Genomic DNA, 20,469 nt, shown 5'->3' with positions numbered 1-20,469 from the left:
TATCTACAATTAGAAAATACGGATTAGACAAACAAGTCTAATTATTTCAGGAGTCCCTTCAGGTTCCAATAGATGGTCAGATCTTCCCACACCCTGTTGTCATTTCAGCTGCAGCTGTCAACTGGGAGGGTTTCTTTTGGTCTTAGTTTCTCGGGGGGGCCGCAGTCTTCCAAAGGTGAGAGGTGTAGATTTAGGAGTTCAGGTTCTGGCACTTGACGGCAGTGTTAGTGGTCAGGAGGCTCTGAAATGGTCATGTCCACTGCGGTGCCAGGGCATCATTTTATTTATGAACTTTGACTTATCTCCAATCTCCTGGTTGTGGAGACTGGCAGGGTGAGTTGAGTTCCTCTGGGAGGATCTCTAGGAGGTGGTGGGTAACTGAGGCAGAGAGAAGTTAAGTGACTTGCCCAAGGTCACTCAGCTGACACGCAATGGATTTGGGATTAGAACCCACATCCTCTGACTCCCAGGCCCGTGCTTTTGCCACAAGGCCATGCTGCTTCTGTAGACTGTGAGCCCGTTGTGGGCAGGAAATGTCTCTGTTGCTGAATTGTACTTTCCAAGCACTTAGTACAATGCTCTGCACATAGTAAGTGCTAAATAAATACGATTGAATGAAATACTTAAATTCTTATAATTATTATTATTAAAATTATTCTAGGTAGGAAAGCAATTTTAAATTCTCACCCAATCACCTCTTTTGCAGTTTCACACTTAAATATTCAGTTGAGGGAGGTGCCTTCTCTCAAACAAATTCCTTCTTTTTGATCTTCTAAAGTGATAGATCCAGCCCCCTGATGGGTTTTGTTATTCCTATCCCCATGCCTTAGTTGCAGATTTCTTGCAACTAACTAGGTGATTTCACGAATTGCTAAATGAAAGGGGGAAACAGCTTAAAAATGCACAACAATAAAATGACTTTCAACCTTTGGTGCACATTTTCACAACACTGGTCAGCCCATACAACTAACTCATTTTACACATACCTTCACACAGACACACAAGTGCAGTCACTTCTTCCTATCAAATGAGGTGTTAATTTCCATTCCCCCAGAATAAATGCCTAAATCCTTATTTAGCATTCTCTTTCCTTTCTGTGACATACACATTTCTTTTTTATGTTTACTCCCTCATTATGTTTTAGGCCTTTCATTCTTTTCCTTCAAGCCATAATCTCTCTTTATAGGCATCACCTCAAATCTCAACTCCTTGGCGCTTCGAAAACATCCTATGTAACCATTCTAGCACAGACAAGAGGGGGATCTTAATCCCAAACACGTTCATGCAATCTTTTCATCTCTTAAAGCAGACCACTCTATACACTCCCACAAACACAAGGGTGCACCCAATCTCAACACAATCACACATGAAACAGAATGAAGATATTCTCAGGCATCATCAGGAACTTTCCTTTACCATGGACGTAAATTTCAGGTTACAATCAATCAATCAATCGTATTTATTGAGCACTTACTGTGTGCAGAGCACTGTACTAAGCGCTTGGGAAGTACAAGTTGGCAACATATAGAGACAGTCCCTACCCAACAGTGGGCTCACAGTCTAGAAGGGGAAGACAGAGAACAAAACCAAACATATTAACAAAATAAAATAAATAGAATAGATATGTACAAGTAAAATAAATAGAGTAATAAATATGTACAAACATATATACATATATACAGGTGCTGTGGGGAAGGGAAGGAGGTAAGATGGGGGGGATGGAGAGCGGGACGAGGGGGAGAGGAAGGAGGGGGCTCAGTTTGGGAAGGCCTCCTGGAGGAGGTGAGCTCTCAGTAGGGCCTTGAAGGGAGGAAGAGAGCTAGCTTGGCGGATGTTGGGAGGTAGGGCATTCCAGGCCAGGGGGATGACATGGGCCAGGGGTCGACGGCAGGACAGGCGAGAACGAGGCACGGTGAGGTGATTAGTGGCAGAGGAGCGGAGGGTGCGGGCTGGGCTGTAGAAGGAGAGAAGGGAGGTGAGGTAGGAGGGGGCGAGGTGATGGAGAGCCTTGAAGCTGAGGGTGAGGAGTTTCTGCCTGATGTGCAGATTGATTGGTAGCCACTGGAGATTTTTGAGGAGGGGAGTAACATGCCCAGAGCGTTTCTGGACAAAGACAATCCAGACAGCAGCATGAAGTATGGATTGAAGTGGGGAGAGACACGAGGATGGGAGATCAGAGAGAAGGCTGATGCAGTAGTCCAGACAGGATAGGATGAGAGCTTGAACGAGCAGGATAGCGGTTTGAATGGAGAGGAAAGGGCGGATCTTGGCAATGTTGCAGAGCTGAGACCAGCAGGTTTTGGTGATGGCTTGGATGTGAGAGGTGAATGAGAGAGCGGAGTCGAGGATGACACCAAGGTTGTGGGCTTGTGAGATGGGAAGGATGGTAGTGCCATCAACAGTGATGGGAAAGTCAGGGAGAGGGCAGGGTTTGGGAGGGAAGACAAGGAGTTCAGTCTTGGACATGTTGAGTTTTAGGTGGCGGGCAGACATCCAGATGGAGATGTCCTGAAGGCAGGAGGAGATGCGAGCCTGGAGGGAGGGGGAGCGAGCAGGGGTAGGGATGTAGATTTGGGTGTCAAGGTCTTTGAGAAGGGTCTTTCTTAAACACTGATCTTTTCATGTGAGGCTATTTTGGCGCCTGCAGTTTAAATTTGTTTAGCGTTGATTTAAAACGTATTTTTCAATCCCAGGAGAACACCGGACTCAATTTTTACAAATTCCATCGTTTGAACTTAGATAACAATCTCTCTCTCTCTCTGAGCCCCAAATAAATCACCTGATAAGGAGAGAGTCAAATGTGCATATAGAATCACACCCAGGTTTTTGCAGTTTGGACACGGAGGATCCTGCGTACTGCTATCCAAAACGGGTGCTAGGGTGCCCAAAACATCGTGGCTTAGTGGCAAGAGTCCGGGTTTGAGAGTCAGAGGACGTGGGTTCTAATCCTGACTCCTCCACTTGTCTGCAGTGTGACCTTGGACAAGCCACTTAACTTCTCTGTGCCTGTTACCTCACGGGCTTGGGAGTCAGAGGTCATGGGTTCTAATTCCAGCTCTGCCACTTGCCCAAAGTCATGCATCTGACAAGTCACTCAACTTCTCTGTGCCTCAGTTATCTCATCTGTAAAATGGGGATTAAGACTGTGAGCCCCACATGGGACAACCTGATTACCTTGTATCTCCCCCCAGCACTTAGAACAGTGCTTGGCACTTAGTAAGTGCTTAGCAAATACCATTAAATAAATAAATAATTAATAATTAATGCATTCATTCATATTTTTTAAGAACTTTCTGTGTGTAGAGCACTGAACTGAAAGTACAATATAACAATAAAGAGTGAAAATCCCTGCCCACAACGAGCTGACAGTCTAGAGGGGAGCAGGCAGACATCAATACAAATAAATAAAATTACATGTGGGACAGAGAGAAAGGGGAAGAGCAAATGGAGAAAGTCAGGGCAAGGCAGAAGGGCATAGGAGATGAGGAAAAGTGGGGCTTAATCTGGGAAGGCCTCGGAAGATATGTGCCTTTAGTAAGGCTTTGAAGGGGAGGAGAGTAATTGTCTGGCAGATTTGAGGAGGGAGGGCTTTCCAGGCCAGAGGTAGGACGTGGGCCAGGGGCTGGCAGTGAGACAGGCGAGATCGAGGCACAGTGAGAAGGTTAACACCGGAGGAGTGAAGCATGTGAGCTGAATTATAGGAGAGAGGCTAGGTGAGGTAGGAGGAGGTGAGGTGATGGAGTGCTTTAAAGCCAATGGCGAGGAGTTTTTGTTTGATATGGAAGTGGTTAGGCAACCACTGGAGATTTTTGAGGAGGAGGGTGACCCATCCTGAATGCTTCCTTAGAAAGGGCAGCAGAGTGAGACTGGAGTGGAGTGGACTGGAGTGGGAAGAGGCAGGAGGCTGGGAGATCAGCAAGGAGGCTGATGCAGTAATCTAAGTGGGATAGGATGAGTATGGTAGCAGTTTGGACAGGGAGGAAAGGGCTCATCAGTGTTACCAGCATTTGGTTTTCAAATGACAGACCAAGAACCATGTTTGGTGGCAAACTTGGATTGATACCAGACACAGAACAGTGTCTGGCACATAGTAAGTGCTAAACAAATACCATTAAAAGTATTATTATAAGCCCAGTCATTTGATTGACTCAAATAACTTGGCTTTACAATTGACTTAAATCTAGTAGCCCAGCTCCAGCTGAGTCAACCACATTACAACATGGTAAAACCCCTCCCTTTAATTAAACAAGCCTCTGGCCCTGCTTATCACCTAGAACAAAACAGGTTTAGGGCTAAGCAGAAAATGCCCCAGGATTTACTGCTTTCTATCCTAAATTAAATAATTTTGCTTAAAAAGTGAATTAATTCTGTTTAAAAAGGAAATTCTGATGATGGACAATATTTTAAATGGAACTATAACAACAAGCAGCCGGGCAGCTTAGTGGATAGGGCACAGGACTGGGTGTCAGGAGACTTGGGTTCTATTCTTGCTTCTGCCACTTGCCTGCTGTGTGACCTTGGGCAAGTCCATTAATTACTCTGGGCCTCAGTTTTCTGTAATTTACTTTAATGTCTGTCTCTCCCACTAGATTGTAGGGTCACTCAAGGCAGGGGTCATGTCAACTTACTCTATTGTACCCTCCAGGTGCCTAGTATAGGGTTCTGAAAGTGTTCAATCAATAAATAGTATTTATTGAGCACTTGCTGTGTGCAGAGCACTGCATTAAACACTTGGGAGAGTATAATTTAATGGCTCAGTGGAAAGAGCACGGGCTTGGGAGTCAGAGGTCGTGGGTTCTAATCCCCACTCCACCTTGTCAACTGTGTGACTTTAGGCAAGTCACTTAACTTCTCTGTGCCTCAGTTCCTCATCTGTAAAATGGGGATTAAGACTGTGAGCCACACGTGGGACAACCTGATTACCTTGTAACCTCCCCAGCGCTTAGAACAGTGCTTTGCACATAGTAAGTGCTTAATAAATGCCATTATTATTATTATTATTCATTCATTAATTCAATCATTTATTGAGTGCTTACTGTGTACCGAGCACTGTACTAAGCACTTGGGAAGTACAAGTGGGCAACATATAGAGACGGTCCCTATCCAGCAGCGGGCTCACAGTCTAGAAGGGGGGGAGAGACACCAAAACAGAACATATTAACAAAATAAAATAAATAGAATAAATATGTACAACTAAAATAGAGTAATAAATATGTACAAACATATATACAGGTGCTGTAGGGAGGGGAAGGAGGTAAGGTGGGGGGATGGGGAGGGGGAGGAGGGGGGAGGAAGGAGGGGGCTCAGTCTGGGAAGGCCTCCTGGAGGAGGTGAGCTCTCAGTTATTGGCTTAATTATTATTCAGCTCCAAAAGACAGAAAAACAAAATCTACAAACCTGGGCCAGGTACTTTGCTTAAATTTTAAACTAGATATTGCCCAGTTCTCTGACAATTCTGGTTGGAGAAGGTAATTTCTCCTTCACTTTATCTGCAGCTGTCACTTCGAAGTCAGTGACACCTTGACTCCAATTATAGCAACCAGTTGCTCGGAGCTGCTCTTTACACTTTTATCTGCAGCCTTTTGGGTTTCATCAAGGATCACCTCAGGTGTTTGGTTAGGAATTCCTTCAACTCCAGCCATATCGGCAGCACCTCAGTTCTGACGTGTGCCGCAGACAATAATTATTTCCTCTTACATTTAGTTTTTGCAGGATGTGGTGGAGTTTAATAAAGATTTATGTGGGTAGTTAAGAGATTAAGGAAGGCCATGGTCCCCATGGAATTCACACAGAGGGAGTGATGCTGTTAGTTTTCAGGAGGACCCCTACTTATTTGGATCTGGAAGTGGTGGTAGGTTGTCACTTCCAATTTTGGGCTCCTACCAACAGGCTACAGGCAGAACTTCTCTGTTATCTAGATGGGAAATATTAACCCAGGCACAATAGGCTCTCTTTGGGGAAATACCAGGACTGTCATAGTAAAGAAGAAGAAGGAAGAACAAGAAGAAAAACAAGAAGAAAAGAACAAGGAGAATTGTGATGCTTACTATGTGCCAAGCACTGTATTTTGCACTGGGTTAGATACAAGATAAGCAGATCATCACAGCTCCCCTCCCACATGGGGTTCACAGTATAAATGGGAGAGGTAACAGGTATCTCGCCTCAGTTTCACAGATGAGGAAACAGACACAGAAAAGTTAAGTGATTCGCCCAAGGTCTCACAGCAGGTAAGTGGAAGAGCAAGGATTAGATTACAGGTCTCTTGACTCTCAGGTGTGTGCCCTTTCCCTTCTACCTCCCTAAACCTCCCTCTAGTACTCTCTAAGGACCATTGGTCTGGCCCAGTTAAGGCACTGCCCATTGTCTTATGTTCATACTTCCCTGAAGAAAGGTTTGTACTGTGTTACTATTCCTAGAGATTAATTCATTAATTGGTTGATTAGAGAGAGCACATCTTTAAACCCCACTTCCATGGGCCTCAACTGCTCTCAACATTCAGCAAACTGAGGTGTGCCTTCACTAGTGCTCTGAAGGGGGGAAGAGTGATTGTTTGGCAGATATGAGGAGGGAGGGCATTCCATGCCAGAGGTAGGACATGGGTCACGAGTTGACAGGGAGACAGGCAAGATCGAGGAACAGTGAGAAGGTTAACACCAGAGGAGAGGAGAGTGTGGGCTGGGATGTAGAAGGGTAGGAGGGGGCAAGGTGATGGAGAGCTGTAAAGCTAATAGTGAGGAGTTTTTGTTTGATACAGAGGTGGATAGGCAACCAGTGGAGATTTTTGAAGAGGGGAGGGGTGACATTCCCTGAATGTTTCTGTAGAATGATAACCCGGGCAGCGGAGTGAAGCATGGACTGAAGTGGAGAGAGGCAGGAGGTAGGGAAGTCAGACAGGTGTTTGATGCAGTAATCCAGTCAGGATAGGATGAGTGATTGTACTAACGTGGTAGCAGTTTGGAGGGAGAGGAAATGGCAGATCTTGGCAATATTGTGAAGGTGACACCAGCAGGATTTGGTGATGGTTTGGACATGTGGGGTGAATGAGAGAGTGGAGTGGACACCAAGGCTGTGGGCTTGTGAAATAGGAAGGATGGTTGTGCCGTCCACAGTGACAGGAAAGTTCAGAAGAAGACAGGGTTTGGGAGGGAAGATAAGGAGCTCTGTATTGGACATGTTGAGTTTTAGGTGGTGGGAGGACATCCAAGTAGAGATGTCCTGAAGGCAGGAGGAGATACAAGCCTAGAGGGAGGGAGAGAGAACAGAGGAGGAGATACAGATTCGGGTGTCATGCACATAGAGGTGATAGTTTAAGCCAGGGGAGCAAATGAGTTCTTCAAGGGAGTGAGTGTAGATGGAGAATAGAAGGGGACCGAGAATCCTGATCTTGACATCACCACTGCATCCAAGTTAATGGATGGCAGAGTACCCATAACATTTAAAACCATCAAGGTTGCAGCTATGCTGCCTAGTGGGCTCTTTAGGAGCACTGCACCTCCTTCAGGCCCAACTTTCATTTTGTCTAAGTCACAGGAGCACAGAAAAGGGCATCTTCAACCAGCCTGCTCCTGTGCATCTTTCACTTTCACATGGCTTCAGCTACTACCTCTATGCAGACGACTCTCAAATTTATCTTTAGACTTAATCTCTCGTCTGACCTGGAATCCCACTTCTCGTCTTGCTTCTAGGACATCTCCACATGCCCTGCTAGCACCACAAGCTCAGTATGACAATCGATCAATTGGTGGTGTTTGTTGAGTGCTTACTGTGGGCAGGGCACTGTACAATGCATTTAGGAGAGTATAACAAAAGCAGTCTTCATCTTTCTCTCTAAACTCACTTCTACTGCTGGTTTTCCCACCTCAATGGACAGCCCCTCTATCCCTCCCATCTCAGAAGCCTACAATCTTGATGTCATCTTTGATTCTTTGTTATTGTTAACCCCTCTCATCCAGTCCATTGCCAAACAAATCCTGATGTCTTGTTCCCATACATTTCCCAGATCCACCCCTTCCTCTTCACCCAAACTGCTACCCACCAGGTACAAGCTCTAGTCTTGCCAGAGCTATTGCATTGACCTCCTTGCTGGTCTCCCAGCCTCCAGTCTCTCCCCACCCTGATTTATACTACATGCAGGTGCATGGATCCTCTTCCTGAAGCATCACTTGGCCCACATTTCTCCTCTCCTGAAAACCATCCACTGGATCCCTGGCTTCCAGAGTATCCCTGAGATGGCCCCATTTGACCTATTTGCTTCATTCTTCTACTATTCCCCAGTGTGCTGTCTTTGTTCCTCCAAGACAACCTCTTAGCTGTTCCTCGATCTCCATTCTTATGCCTCTGTCTTGCTTACGCTGTTCCCCCGACTTCAAGCACCTTTCTTCCCATCAGACAGACCACAGCTCTCCCCAAATTCAAATCCCTCCTCCTCTAGACTCTTCTTCTCCTCTAGATGGTAAACTTGTTGTGAGCAGGAATTGTGCCTGTTTATTGTTGTAGAGAAGCAGCATGGCTCAGTGGAAAAGAGCCCGGGCTTTGGAGTCAGAGGTCATGGGTTCAAATCCCAGCTCTGCCAATTGTCAGCTGTGTGACTTTGGGCAAGTCACTTCACTTCTCTGGGCCTCAGTTACCTCATCTGTAAAATGGGGATTAAGACTGTGAGCCCCCCGAGGGACAACCTGATCACCTTGTAACCTCCCCTGTGCTTAGAACAGTGCTTTGCACATAGTAAGTGCTTAATAAATGCTATTATTATTATTATTATTATAGTGTACTCTCCCAAGTGCTAAATACAGAGCTTTGCATGCAGTAAGCATTCAATAGCTATGAATGACTGACTCCTAAAAGCCCACCTCTTCCAACAAGTTTTCCCCAAATAATTTCTCACTACCCTGAGTAGCTTGTCTGCTGTGTGGCCTTGGGCAAGTCACTTCACTTCTCTGTGCCTTAGTTATATCATCTGTAAAATGGGATTGAGCCCGTGAGCTCCATGTGGGACAGGGACTGTGTCCAACCTGATTTGCTTGTATCCACCCCAGTACATAGTACAGTGCCTGGCACATACTAAGCACTTAACAAATACCACAATTATTATTATTATATCATCTCCCCAGTCAACTCTAGCACTTATGAACCTATTTAAAACTCTTACTAGCACTCATATATATGTCCACTTTATTTTTGACCACACTACGTAAGAGAAGGGCAAGGGAAAGTAATGTTCCAATAACCTTCCCCCTTCCTCTGCCACACCAGAACATCGGAACAGCAGCTGCCTCCAGCTGATGAGCTCCCTCTTTGAAGAAGTAGTGTCCTGCACCTGACACGCCCCCCCAGTCCCAGGAAGGAATAGCCTTGGATTTGCCATTTCCTCTAGGGCAATGGGGGTGTGCAGGGTTTCCCCACCCCCCCTCCCCGCAGGACTCTGGACTTTGAAAACAAAACAGTTAGCCTTCTGAGTTTTGAAAGAGGACCAAACCCTTTTCATTTGAAAAGGAGTCAATCAATTAAAATGCACTTAACCACAGGGGACCTATTAGAAGGACAACGATGAGGGTAATATTTCATATTTGAAGGCCAAAGACTATGAAGACCTTTCTCCTTCCTGCTTTCAGAATGAAGAGAGGAAGGAAAAGTAGAGTAGGTTTATCTGATAAACCATAAAACAGTGTGGATAATCCCTATGGAATGTCAAAGGGAACATCTGGCTAAGGGGGAATGGAAGAATCCTATTATAATTAAGTTTTGATTAGATTATAATTAACCTTTAAGATATAACTATTCATCAAACTGATTGTCCCAGAAAAGAATGGTCTCAGGAATCTTGCCAAGTTTAGAAGCCTAAAATTAAAGGCCGACTCCATCTCATTCTCTTTCACTAGTAGTGCTTAACTTGGTGATCAAAAAGAGAGAAATTACCTGCAAGCAACGTGCACTTTTGTTTTTATTGACCCAGACCACAAGTCTTTTTAACACTCCAATTTCCCTAGAGCACTTGTTTTTGGTTTTTTCCTCTGGAAATTATGCCCCCTAACCCTCCCCCCACCCCCCCATAATAGGTATTGGAGCAACCAGCTTTTATGGCTTTTAAAACCAGGGGTGGGTCTATGTGTGTGTGTATGTGGATCTGTTGTGATGGGAGAGTTGTAGTAGTAGTAGTAGTAGCAGCAGCAGTATTAATTGAGTACTTACTTGGTGAGGTGTACTGTACTAGGTGCTTGGGTAGCACAGAAAAAAGAAGTGACACATTCCCTTCCCACAAGGAGCTTATACTCTAAAGGGGAAGACAAGCATAAACATATTTACAACTAGTCAAAATAAATAGTCCGAGAAAGCAGTGTGGCCTAGTAGAAAGAACACAGGCCTGGGGATCAGAGGAGCTGGGTTCTAATCCCAGCTCTGTCACTTGCCCACTACAAGACCAAGGGCAAATCACTTCACTTCTCTATGCCTCAGTTTCCTCAACTGTAGGCTTTAAGCTCCTTATGGGTAGGGAATGTGTCTACTAATTCTGTTGTATCATGCTCTTCCAAGTGCTTAGTACAGTGTTCTGCACTTAGTAAGTGCTTAATAAATATGATTGATTGTAAAATGGGGATTTAATACCTGTCCCCTTTTTAGACTGTGAGCCCCATGTGGCACAGGTACTGTGTCCAACCTGATTAACTTGTACCTACTCCAGCCCTTAGAATAGTGTTTGACACATAGTAAGCACTTATCACATACAATAATAATAAAATCATTCAATCATATTTATTGAGCACCGACTGTGGGCATAGCACTGTACTAAGCACTTGAGAAAGTAAAATACAGCAATAGAGACAATCCTTGCCCACAACGAGGTCACAATAAATATCCCATGCTTACTTTGTGCAGAGCATTGTGCTAAGCACTTGGGAGAGTATGATACAATAGAGTTAATAGAATCCCTGGCCTTGAGAAGCTTACAACCTTCAGAGGTTCAGGACCCTGAATATCTACTTCATGCATCCAGGCACATCTCTTGGAACAGGATGACTCTGTTTTCCTGCTGTCAGTTATTCTTCATTTAAGTTGTTCTGTGTGTTTTCCTCCTCCCCCATTAACTGTTTGAGCACTCATTCATTCATTCAATCATATTTATTGAGTGCTTACTGTGTGCAGAGCACTGTACTAAGCACTTAGCACTGTACTAGCACTTCACTTAGCACTCCAGACCCGTGCAATTTTTTCCTATAGAAAAAATAAAGTCCTACCACTGACTTGTTGATGAGCTAAAGAACAGCCTCCTAAACACCATTTCCAGAACAGCTCCCCTCAGTGCTTTGAAATAAAGACCAACCATCGTAATAGGACTTCTGATTTTAACGACAATTTCAAAACTCATACGGTCGACACACTCAGGCAAGACAATTTCTCTCCAATAAATGAGCCCTACATCAAGATGTGCATGGTGGAGTCTACGACTCACTTCTGGGTGAGCAGAATTGAAGTTCCAGAATGAATGATCTCAGAGCCAGAAGTCAGCAGAACCTTTGGGAATAGAGTATTTGGTAATGCATGGCATGGAAGTGGATCATGCTACTAATTTTAGGTTTTAGCTCTAGATAAGAGAGGGACTGTAGAAAGAGATGGTACTTTTTCTCGTCCTGGGCACGAAAATAACATTGATTGAATAATGCTTTAAACTTCCCTCTTGGTTTGCATCTAGGGCTTGCAAAGGTCTCCACAAAGATGAATCATTCCCTACTTTATAATTGAGGAGCCTGAGGCAGAGGTTAGTGAAGTAAGCAAGGCTCTCACTACTCAGCTGCACTTGTTCAATAATGAACTTTTTATTGTTATGTTCTGTTCAAAAGTCTGCGTGTTCAAGGATTGGGGGTGAGAAGAGGTGGGTTATCGGGGAGACTGGGTAAGTATGTAAATAACATTTCCTGGGAAGGGAGGGAGCAGTGTGGAAGAAAAAAATTATAATAACTGAATCAATCAATCTTATTTACTGAGCACTAACTGTGTGCAGAGCACTGTACTGAAGCAAAATGAGTTGTTCCCAATAACTCTTTTGTAGTTCTACCAGAGCACTGGGGAAGTAGGGGGCAAGGTATCTCTGTATATGCCAAATTGGCACCACTGTGATGAATCCTAGAATTTCAGGCACCTCACCCTGAAATCCCACAAACCTGAGCCAATTGCAGAGCTCCCACAGTCAACCTAGGGCTATGGGTCCAAATCAGTCAATCAATCAATGACATTTATTGAACAGTTACTACATGCAGAGTACGGTACTAAATGAGAGAGTGCAATATAAGATAATTAACAGAAATATATCCTGTCCATTAGTCAGTCAATCAATGATATTTATTGAGTTGCTTACTGTGTGCAGGGCACTGTACTAAGCACTTGGGAGAGAACACAATAACAGACATATTCCCTGCCCACAGCAAGCTTACAGTCTAGAGGGGGAGACAGACATTAATCTAAATAAACAAATTAAAGATATATACATAAGTGCTGAGGGCCTGGGAAGGTGGTGAGTAAAAGGAGCAAGTCAGTGCAGAAATGAGTGTTTAATCAGGGAAGGCATCTTGGAGAAGATGTGACCTTAACAATACCTTATTTATTAAGTGCCTACCTTTTGCAGAGCATGCTACTAAATGTATGGGAGAATACAATAGAAATGATATACATGATCCCTATCCTAAAGGAGCTCACAATCTAGTTGGGGAAACAGACACTAAGATAATGTAAAGTAGTCTGGCCTATAAGTAATAGAGCATAAATGTATGTACAAAAATAAAAGGTGTTGTGAATACTAAAGTGCTTAGGTGGTGCAGAAGAGCTGAAATGGCAATTAGGGGAATGTAAGATGGGGAGATGGAGAAATTAATTGAGGAAGGCCTCCTGGAGGAGATGTCATTTCAGAAGAACTTTGAATTTGGGGAGAGCCATGGTCTGTCAAGTGTGAAGGGGAAGGAAATTCTAGGAAGGAGTGCGAGTTTAAGGAAGAGATCTCTGGCAGAAAAAAAAATGAGAATGAGGCATAATGGGTAGGTTAGCTTGATAAAGAGGAAGGAGAGAACTTATCATGGCTTTAAAGTCAGTGGTCAGGAGTTTCTATTTCTGCTTTATGTGGAGAGGAATGGACAGCCATTGGAGGTTTTTGAAGAGTGGGGAATAGCATGCAGAACAACACATTAGAAAAAATAATCCAGGAGGCAGAGTGAAGTATGGACTGGAGGAGGGACGGACAAGATGCAGGGAGGCTGATGCAGTAGTTGGGATATTACAAGTGCTGTAAAATGGAGATTTAAAATCCTACATCCTCTTACTTAGATTGTGAGCCCATATGGGGCAGGGCCTGTGTCAACCTAATTATCTTGTATCTACCCCAGAACTTAGTAATTGCCTGAAACATAGTAAGCACTTAATAAATACCATAATTAAGATTAAGTGCCCAGACCAGCATGATGGCAGTTTGGATGGTAAGGAAAGGAGGTGACTGACTATGCAGGATGAAAGAGAGAAGTCTAAGAAAATGGCAAAATTGAGGGCTCCAGAGGCAGAGAAGGTGATGTTTTCAACTATGCTGAGAAAAAGGGGTGGAGGAAAGAATTTCGGGGGGAAGATGAGGAGTTTCATTTGGAACCTATTGAATTTGAAGTGCCAGCAGGAAATCCAGTGGAGATATTCTGAAGGCAGGAGGAAATGCAAGATTGCAGGAAAGGAGAGGGAGGTTAGGACAGGGGTGGTGAATTTGGGAATCATCCATACAGAGGTAACAGTTGAAGTCCTGATAGCTAATGAGATGCTCAGGGGAATGAGTGTAGAATGGGAAGAGAAGACAACCCAGAACAGAGCCTTTAGGGATACCGATAGATGGAGAGTGGAAGGCAGAAGCAGTGCTGGCAAAAGAGACTGAAAACATCAGCCAGAAGGGTAAGAGGAGAACCAGGAGAGAGAGCTGTGTCATAAAGAAACAAGGCTAAACAGTGCTTTGAGGGTGAAGGAGTGGTCCACTGGGCTGATTGAAGACAGCCAAATGGTTGAGGAAAACTGGAATAAATAGAGTGCATTCAAATTGGCAAAAAGAAGGTCATTGGTGACCTTGGATGGTGGAGTGCAGGGTGGGGGGAGGTGTCTCAATGGAACAAAGGGGGCAAAAAGTGGACTGTAAAGATCCAGGAAGGGAATTGGACAGGAATTGAAGACAGCAGATGTATTCAATTTGTTCAAGGAGTTTGTACAAGAGTGGGAGGAGGACGGGGCGATGTGCTTGAAGGCAGAGGGGAAGGAATCTGTACAGATTGAGCAGTTGAAGAATTGTAGCCTAGAATATAATAATAATATTAATAGTAATAATTGAATTTAAGTACTTACTATGTGCCCAGTACTAAGCACTGGGGAAGATACAATATAAACAGATTGGACAGAGCTCCTGTCCCAAGTGGGGATCAAGGTCTAAGAGGGAAGGAGAATATGTATATAATACCCATTTTACAGATGAGGTAACTGCAGTAAAGAGTACAGTTAAGTGACTTGTCCAAGGGCACATAGCAGCCAAGATTGTAGACTGTAGATTATAGACTAGACTGTAAGCTCATTGTGGGTAGGGAAAGTGTCTGTTATATTGCTATATTGTAGTCCCCTAAGCACTTATTACAGTGCTCTGCACACAGTAAGCACGAATAAATATGACTGATTCATTGAAGTGACAGAATTGGGATTAAAATCCAGGCCAATCTTACTGTGTGTGCAGAGCACTGTACTATGCATTTGGAGAGTACAATTCAATTAGTAGATACATCTCCCTCCAATCATCCCTCCCCATACTCTTCAAATTGTTTGCACCCATTTCTTCTTCCTCTCTTTCAACTCTTCCTTGACTCCCTGCATTCTGGCTTCTCCCCTCTCCATTCAACTGTCTCCCCTTCTAGACTGTGATCTCATTGTTGGGTAGGGACCATCTCTATGTGTTGCTGACTTGTACTTCCCAAGCGCTTAATACAGTGCTCTGCACACAGTAAGCGCTCAACAAATACAATTGAATGAATGAATGAATAAATCCAATTGTTTGATTGCTAAGAAGCTGGACTATTTCCAGGGCTCCCAGCCTAATTGTTTTGTTCTTCTGGGGTGGCATGGAGGATGGAGCAATTCAGTTTTCCCCAGGAGGCTCCATTATGTAGGAACCCTATTCTACCAACAAACCCTGCAGTTTCATTATTACTTGAAGCTTCATTACCTCCTGAGAGACAATTAAGCCTGCTTTTCCCACCCATTGAATTGAAAACTCTTTGAGGACAGCAATCAAATCTATGTTCCTAAGTTCCTCGTACAGTGCTCTGTATTCAGGAGGTACTCAATACTGATGATGAAGAGGAGGAGGAGGAGGAGGAAAAGGGGAGAATCTAACTCGATGATAATAGTAATTGTGCTATTTGTTAAGTGCTTACTAATGCCAAACACTGTACTAAGCACTGGGGTAGATACAAGATAATCAGGTCAGACACAGTCCCTGTCCCACACAAGGATCACAGTCTTAGTAGGAGGGAGAATAGATATTACTTCCTATAAATTCTTTGGATACTTGAGATGAAATATAAATGTATTCTTCTTTAAATAATTAATTCTAATGGTGATTCTAAAACTAAAAATTTATGAAGTCTGTATTTTTCTGCCAGAAATCCTATTCTTATGACTTTTTAAAACATCCGTTAGTGGCAGAGCACATTTACAAATAAAAATTTCTTAGAAGAGCTCAACTTGGATTTTCTGAAGTGAATATAGTTAGGACTTCAACAGTCTTCTCCATGTGCTCTATGTCCTGTATACAATGTCCTCCTCATTGCATAGTACACAGCTGAGTTTTCAGTGATTAGAATGGATAAAAATGGGCCTTGATAGAGAATTTCTGTTTTTAAAAGGGCAAGAGAAAAATCACTACAAAATCTAAGAATGACTCATTTCTAAATGATCTATTTTATTTCCTGACCCTGTTCTAGGGGTCATTGATTGGATCACTTGCATTGAGTACAGTTTAAAGTTATTTGTCCCACTTCAAATCTTTACATAGACAACAATAGAACATACTTGAAATAAATGCATGCGATGGAATATTAGACCTTGATATTGTATCATTCTAGATGTAGTTGTAATAGAGAAAACTCTATTCTGTGCTCCGTGGCTTCAGGCATGATTCAGAACTTGGAAAGTTTCTTCATCACCATTTTTATTCTTCCATTCTCTTTGTTCTCCACAATGCTTTATGGACCCCTGTCAGGTTGAATGGTGGCAGGCAGGTTAGGCACCCTATCAGAATAGAGAAGAGCACAGGCTGGGTGAATGTTAGGTAGGGAGTTTGGGAATTGTGTGCTGAAGATCTAAGCCTTAATTTCTTGGCAGACTTAACGTATATGCTTAGAGTGCATCCTTATTACTGGTAAAAATATCAACCTCTTCTCAGCTTTAGAACCACATGTGAAAGGATATATGCCCACTATTCCACAACCAGCTAGACGTTTTTCACATAGAAGAGGGTTATTGGAAAGATTAGTTGTCATTAAACAGGAACTTATTACAACTCATTTTAGAGTTGACCAAATTTGAGAATTATAGTCGAAAACAATTAAAATTCTGTTTTGGTTAGGTTAATATTGCTAACTTCTCTCTAGACTGTACTTCTCTCTAGACTTACAGTCCCTCCATTCATTCATTCATTCAATCATATTTATTGAGCACTTACTGTGTGCAGAGCACTGTACTAAGCGCTTTGGAAGTACTAGTCGGCAACATATAGAGACGGTAGCTACCCAACAACGGACTCACATTATAGAAGGGGGAGACAGACAACAAAACAAAACATGTAGACATGTCAAAATCGTCAGAACAAATAGAATTAAAGCTAAATGTACATCATTAGTAAAATAAATAGGATTGTAAATATGTACATGTAAAATAAATAGAGTAATAAATCAGTACAGATACATACAAGTGCTGTCGGGAGGGGAAGGAGGTAGGGTGGGGGGATGGGGAAGATGTGGGGAAAAAGGGGGCTCAGTCTGGGAAGGCCATTTGGAGGAGGTGAGCTCTCAATAGGGCTATGAAGGGGGGAAGAGAGCTAGCTTGGCGGATGTGTGGAGGGAGGGCATTCCAGGCCAGGGGAAGGACGTGGGCCGGGTGTTGATGGCAGGACAGTTGAGAACGAGGCACAGTGAGGAGGTTAGTGACAGAGGAGCGGAGGGTGTGGGCTGGGCTGTAGAAGGAGAGAAGGGAGGTGAGGTAGGAGGGGTTGAGATGACAGAGAGCCTTGAAACCGAGAGTGGGGAGTTTTTGCTTGATGCATAGGATGACAGCCAGCCACTGGAGAATTTTGAGGAGGGGAGTAATATGCCCAGAGCGTTTCTGCACAAACATAATCCAGGCAGCAGAGTGAAATATAGACTGAAGTGGGGAGAGACAGGAGGATAGGAGATCAGAGAAGAGACTGATGCAGTAATCTAGTCGGGATAGACTGAGAGATTGAACCAACAAGGTAGCAGTTTGGATGGAGAGGAAAGGGCAGATCTTGGCAGTATTGTGGAGGTGAGACCGGCATGTCTTGGTGACGGATTGGATGTGAGGGGTGAACAAGAGAGCGGAGTTGAGGATGACACCAAGATTGTGGGCTTGTGAAATGGGAAGGATGGTAGTGCTGTCAACAGTGACAGGAAAGTCAGGGAGAGGGCTAGGTTTGGGAGGAAATATAAGGAGTTTAGACTTGGACATATTGAGTTTTAGATGCTGGGCAGACATCCAGATCTATTCATCTATCCATCCAATGGCTGCCCGTCAATCTATGCACCAAGCAAAACCTCCTCACTCTTGGCTTCAAGGCTCTCTATCACCTTGCCCCCTCCTACCTCACCTCCCTTCTCTCCTTCTACAGCCCAGCCTGCACCCTCCTCTCCTCTGCCGCTAACCTCCTCACTGTACCTCGTTCTCGCCTGTCCTGCCGTTGACCCCCAGCCCACGTCCTCCCCCTGGCCTGGAATGCCCTCTGCCAAGTTAGCTCTCTTCCTCCCTTCAAAGCCCTACTGAGAGCTCACCTCCTCCAGGAGGCCTTCCCAGACTGAGCCCCCCTTTTCCTCTCCTCCTCCCCATCCCCCTGCCCTACATCCTTCCCCGCCCCATAGCACCTGTATATATGTTTGTACAGATTTATTACTCTATTTATTTTACTTGTACATATTTACTGTTCTATTTATTTTGTTAATGATGTGCATCTAGCTTTATTTCTATTTATTCTGATGATTTGATACCTGTCCACATGTTTTGTTTTGTTATCTGTCTCCTCCTTCTAGACTGTGAACCCATTGTTGGGTAGGGACCATCTCTATATGTTGCCAACTTGTACTTCCCAAGCGCTTAATACAGTGCTCTGCACACAGTAAGCGCTCAGTAAATATGATTAAATGAATGAATCCAGATGGAGATGTCCTGAAGGCAGGAGGAGATACGAGCCTGGAGACATAAATTCATTGTGGGTAGGGGATATTCATTCATTCATTCATTCAGTTGTATTTATTGAGCGCTTACTGTGTGCAGAGCACTGTACTAAGCATTTGGGAAGTACAAGTTGGCAACATATAGAGACGGTCTGTACCCAACCACAGGCTCACAGTCTAGAAGGGGGAGACAGACAACAAAACAAAACATGTGGACAGGTGTCAAGTCATCAGAATAAATAGAAATTAAGCTAGATGCACATCATTAACAAAATAAATAGAATAGTAAATATGTACAAGTAAAATAAGTAGAGTAATAAATCTGTACAAACATATATACAGGTGCTGTGGGGATGTGTCTGTTGTATTGTTATATTGTACTCTCCCAAGTGCTTAGTGCAGTGTTCTGCACATAGTAAACGCTCAATATGAATGACTATCTTTAGCCTATGTAGGCAGGAAAAATAGCTACATTTCTGATCATTATTCTCTGTAATGTAACAGGATTGTGTGAAATATTTAGACTCTTTTTAAAGCTTATATTTACCCCTCTCCTCTTCCATGTGGACTGTCTCCTTGGTTTTGTCCCCATCTGTCACTCATCATAAGAACATGAACTATTCAAATGAGGGGGAGGGAGAGGGTTTGAAAGGGAAGAGGAGAGAGAGGAGCTAGGTGACAGTGACATTATCAGGGGTGGAATAATAATAACTGTGGCATTTGTTAAGTGCTTACTATGTGTCAAGCACTGTACTAAGCACTGGATAATCAGGTCCCACATAGGGCTCACAGTCTAAGTAGGAGGGAGAACAGGTATTGAATCCCCATTTTGCAGATGAGGGAACTAGGGCCCAGAGAAGTTAATTAAATAATAATAATTATAATGATAATAGCTGTGACATTTGTTAAGTGCTTACTATGTGTCAAGCACGGTACAAAGCACTGGGGTAGATAAAAGATAATCAGGTCTCACATGGGGCTCACAGTCTAAGAAGGAAGGAGAACAGGTATTGAATCCCCATTTTGAAGATGGGGGAACTGAGGCACAGAAAAGTTAAGCGATTTGTCCAAGGTCACAAAGCAAACAAGTGGCAGAGCCAGCATTAGAACCCAGGTCTGTCCTTTTTCCACTTGGCTGGCTTAGGTCACATAATAGGTCCATGGCAGGGGTGGTATTAGAACCCAGATCCCTTTCCTCTAGGTCACACTGTTTCTCATAAGTAATGTGCATTGTTTCAGAATAGAGAACTGGTTAAATGATAAGTATCTGATCGTCCATTCAGTTTGGAGTTGTTTCCAAGTGAATGGTTTTGGGGTTTGGGGTTTGGGAATTATCTGCATCAAGTAGGGAATGAGACTAGTAAGGAAGGATTTATCTGTATTCAGCTTGGGTCAAATCACCAGCAAATTCCTCAACTTTGCATTGCATTTCCACTGTGTAGACAGCAAAACAAAGTAATTATAAAAAGTATTTGAAGTACATAATTACTGTTCGTTCTCTATGAATAATTACATTGTAGTCTTTGATCAAGACACCATGATTCTTAGTTTATGTATAGTGTTGGTCTTCTCCTGTTGAATGCATATTTTAACACAATTTGAACAAAAAACTGTGGAACCAACCTGTTTCTAAACCACAGAGAAAAGATAATTTGTTGTAATTTTGTTAATAGTACGCTGGAGGACTAAAAAAATTAATGCACATTCCAAAAGTGCATAACTTACTTCAAGGGAGTAGTTTAGACACTGGGAGAATAGCGTTTAATGTTTCAGATCCTTGTGAAAAAGACACTTTGCTATATAAAAACAAAGTTGCATTAAAGGCATTATAAAACCTAGCGAATCTTACATTTACTTCAGGCATTTTATTGATATAAAATAAATTAATGAGAATGAAGCGGATGTAAATACAAGATAATTGAAATCTTTTGAAATGTTAGTCTACTTGGCTCACCTAATTTTCTATTACTATTATCATTATATTCACATTAAAGATGTAATTATACATCAA

This window comes from Tachyglossus aculeatus, chromosome X1, assembly GCF_015852505.1.
Source record: "Tachyglossus aculeatus isolate mTacAcu1 chromosome X1, mTacAcu1.pri, whole genome shotgun sequence".
NCBI classification, from domain to species: domain Eukaryota; kingdom Metazoa; phylum Chordata; class Mammalia; order Monotremata; family Tachyglossidae; genus Tachyglossus; species Tachyglossus aculeatus.
This window is presented reverse-complemented; position numbering follows the sequence as displayed.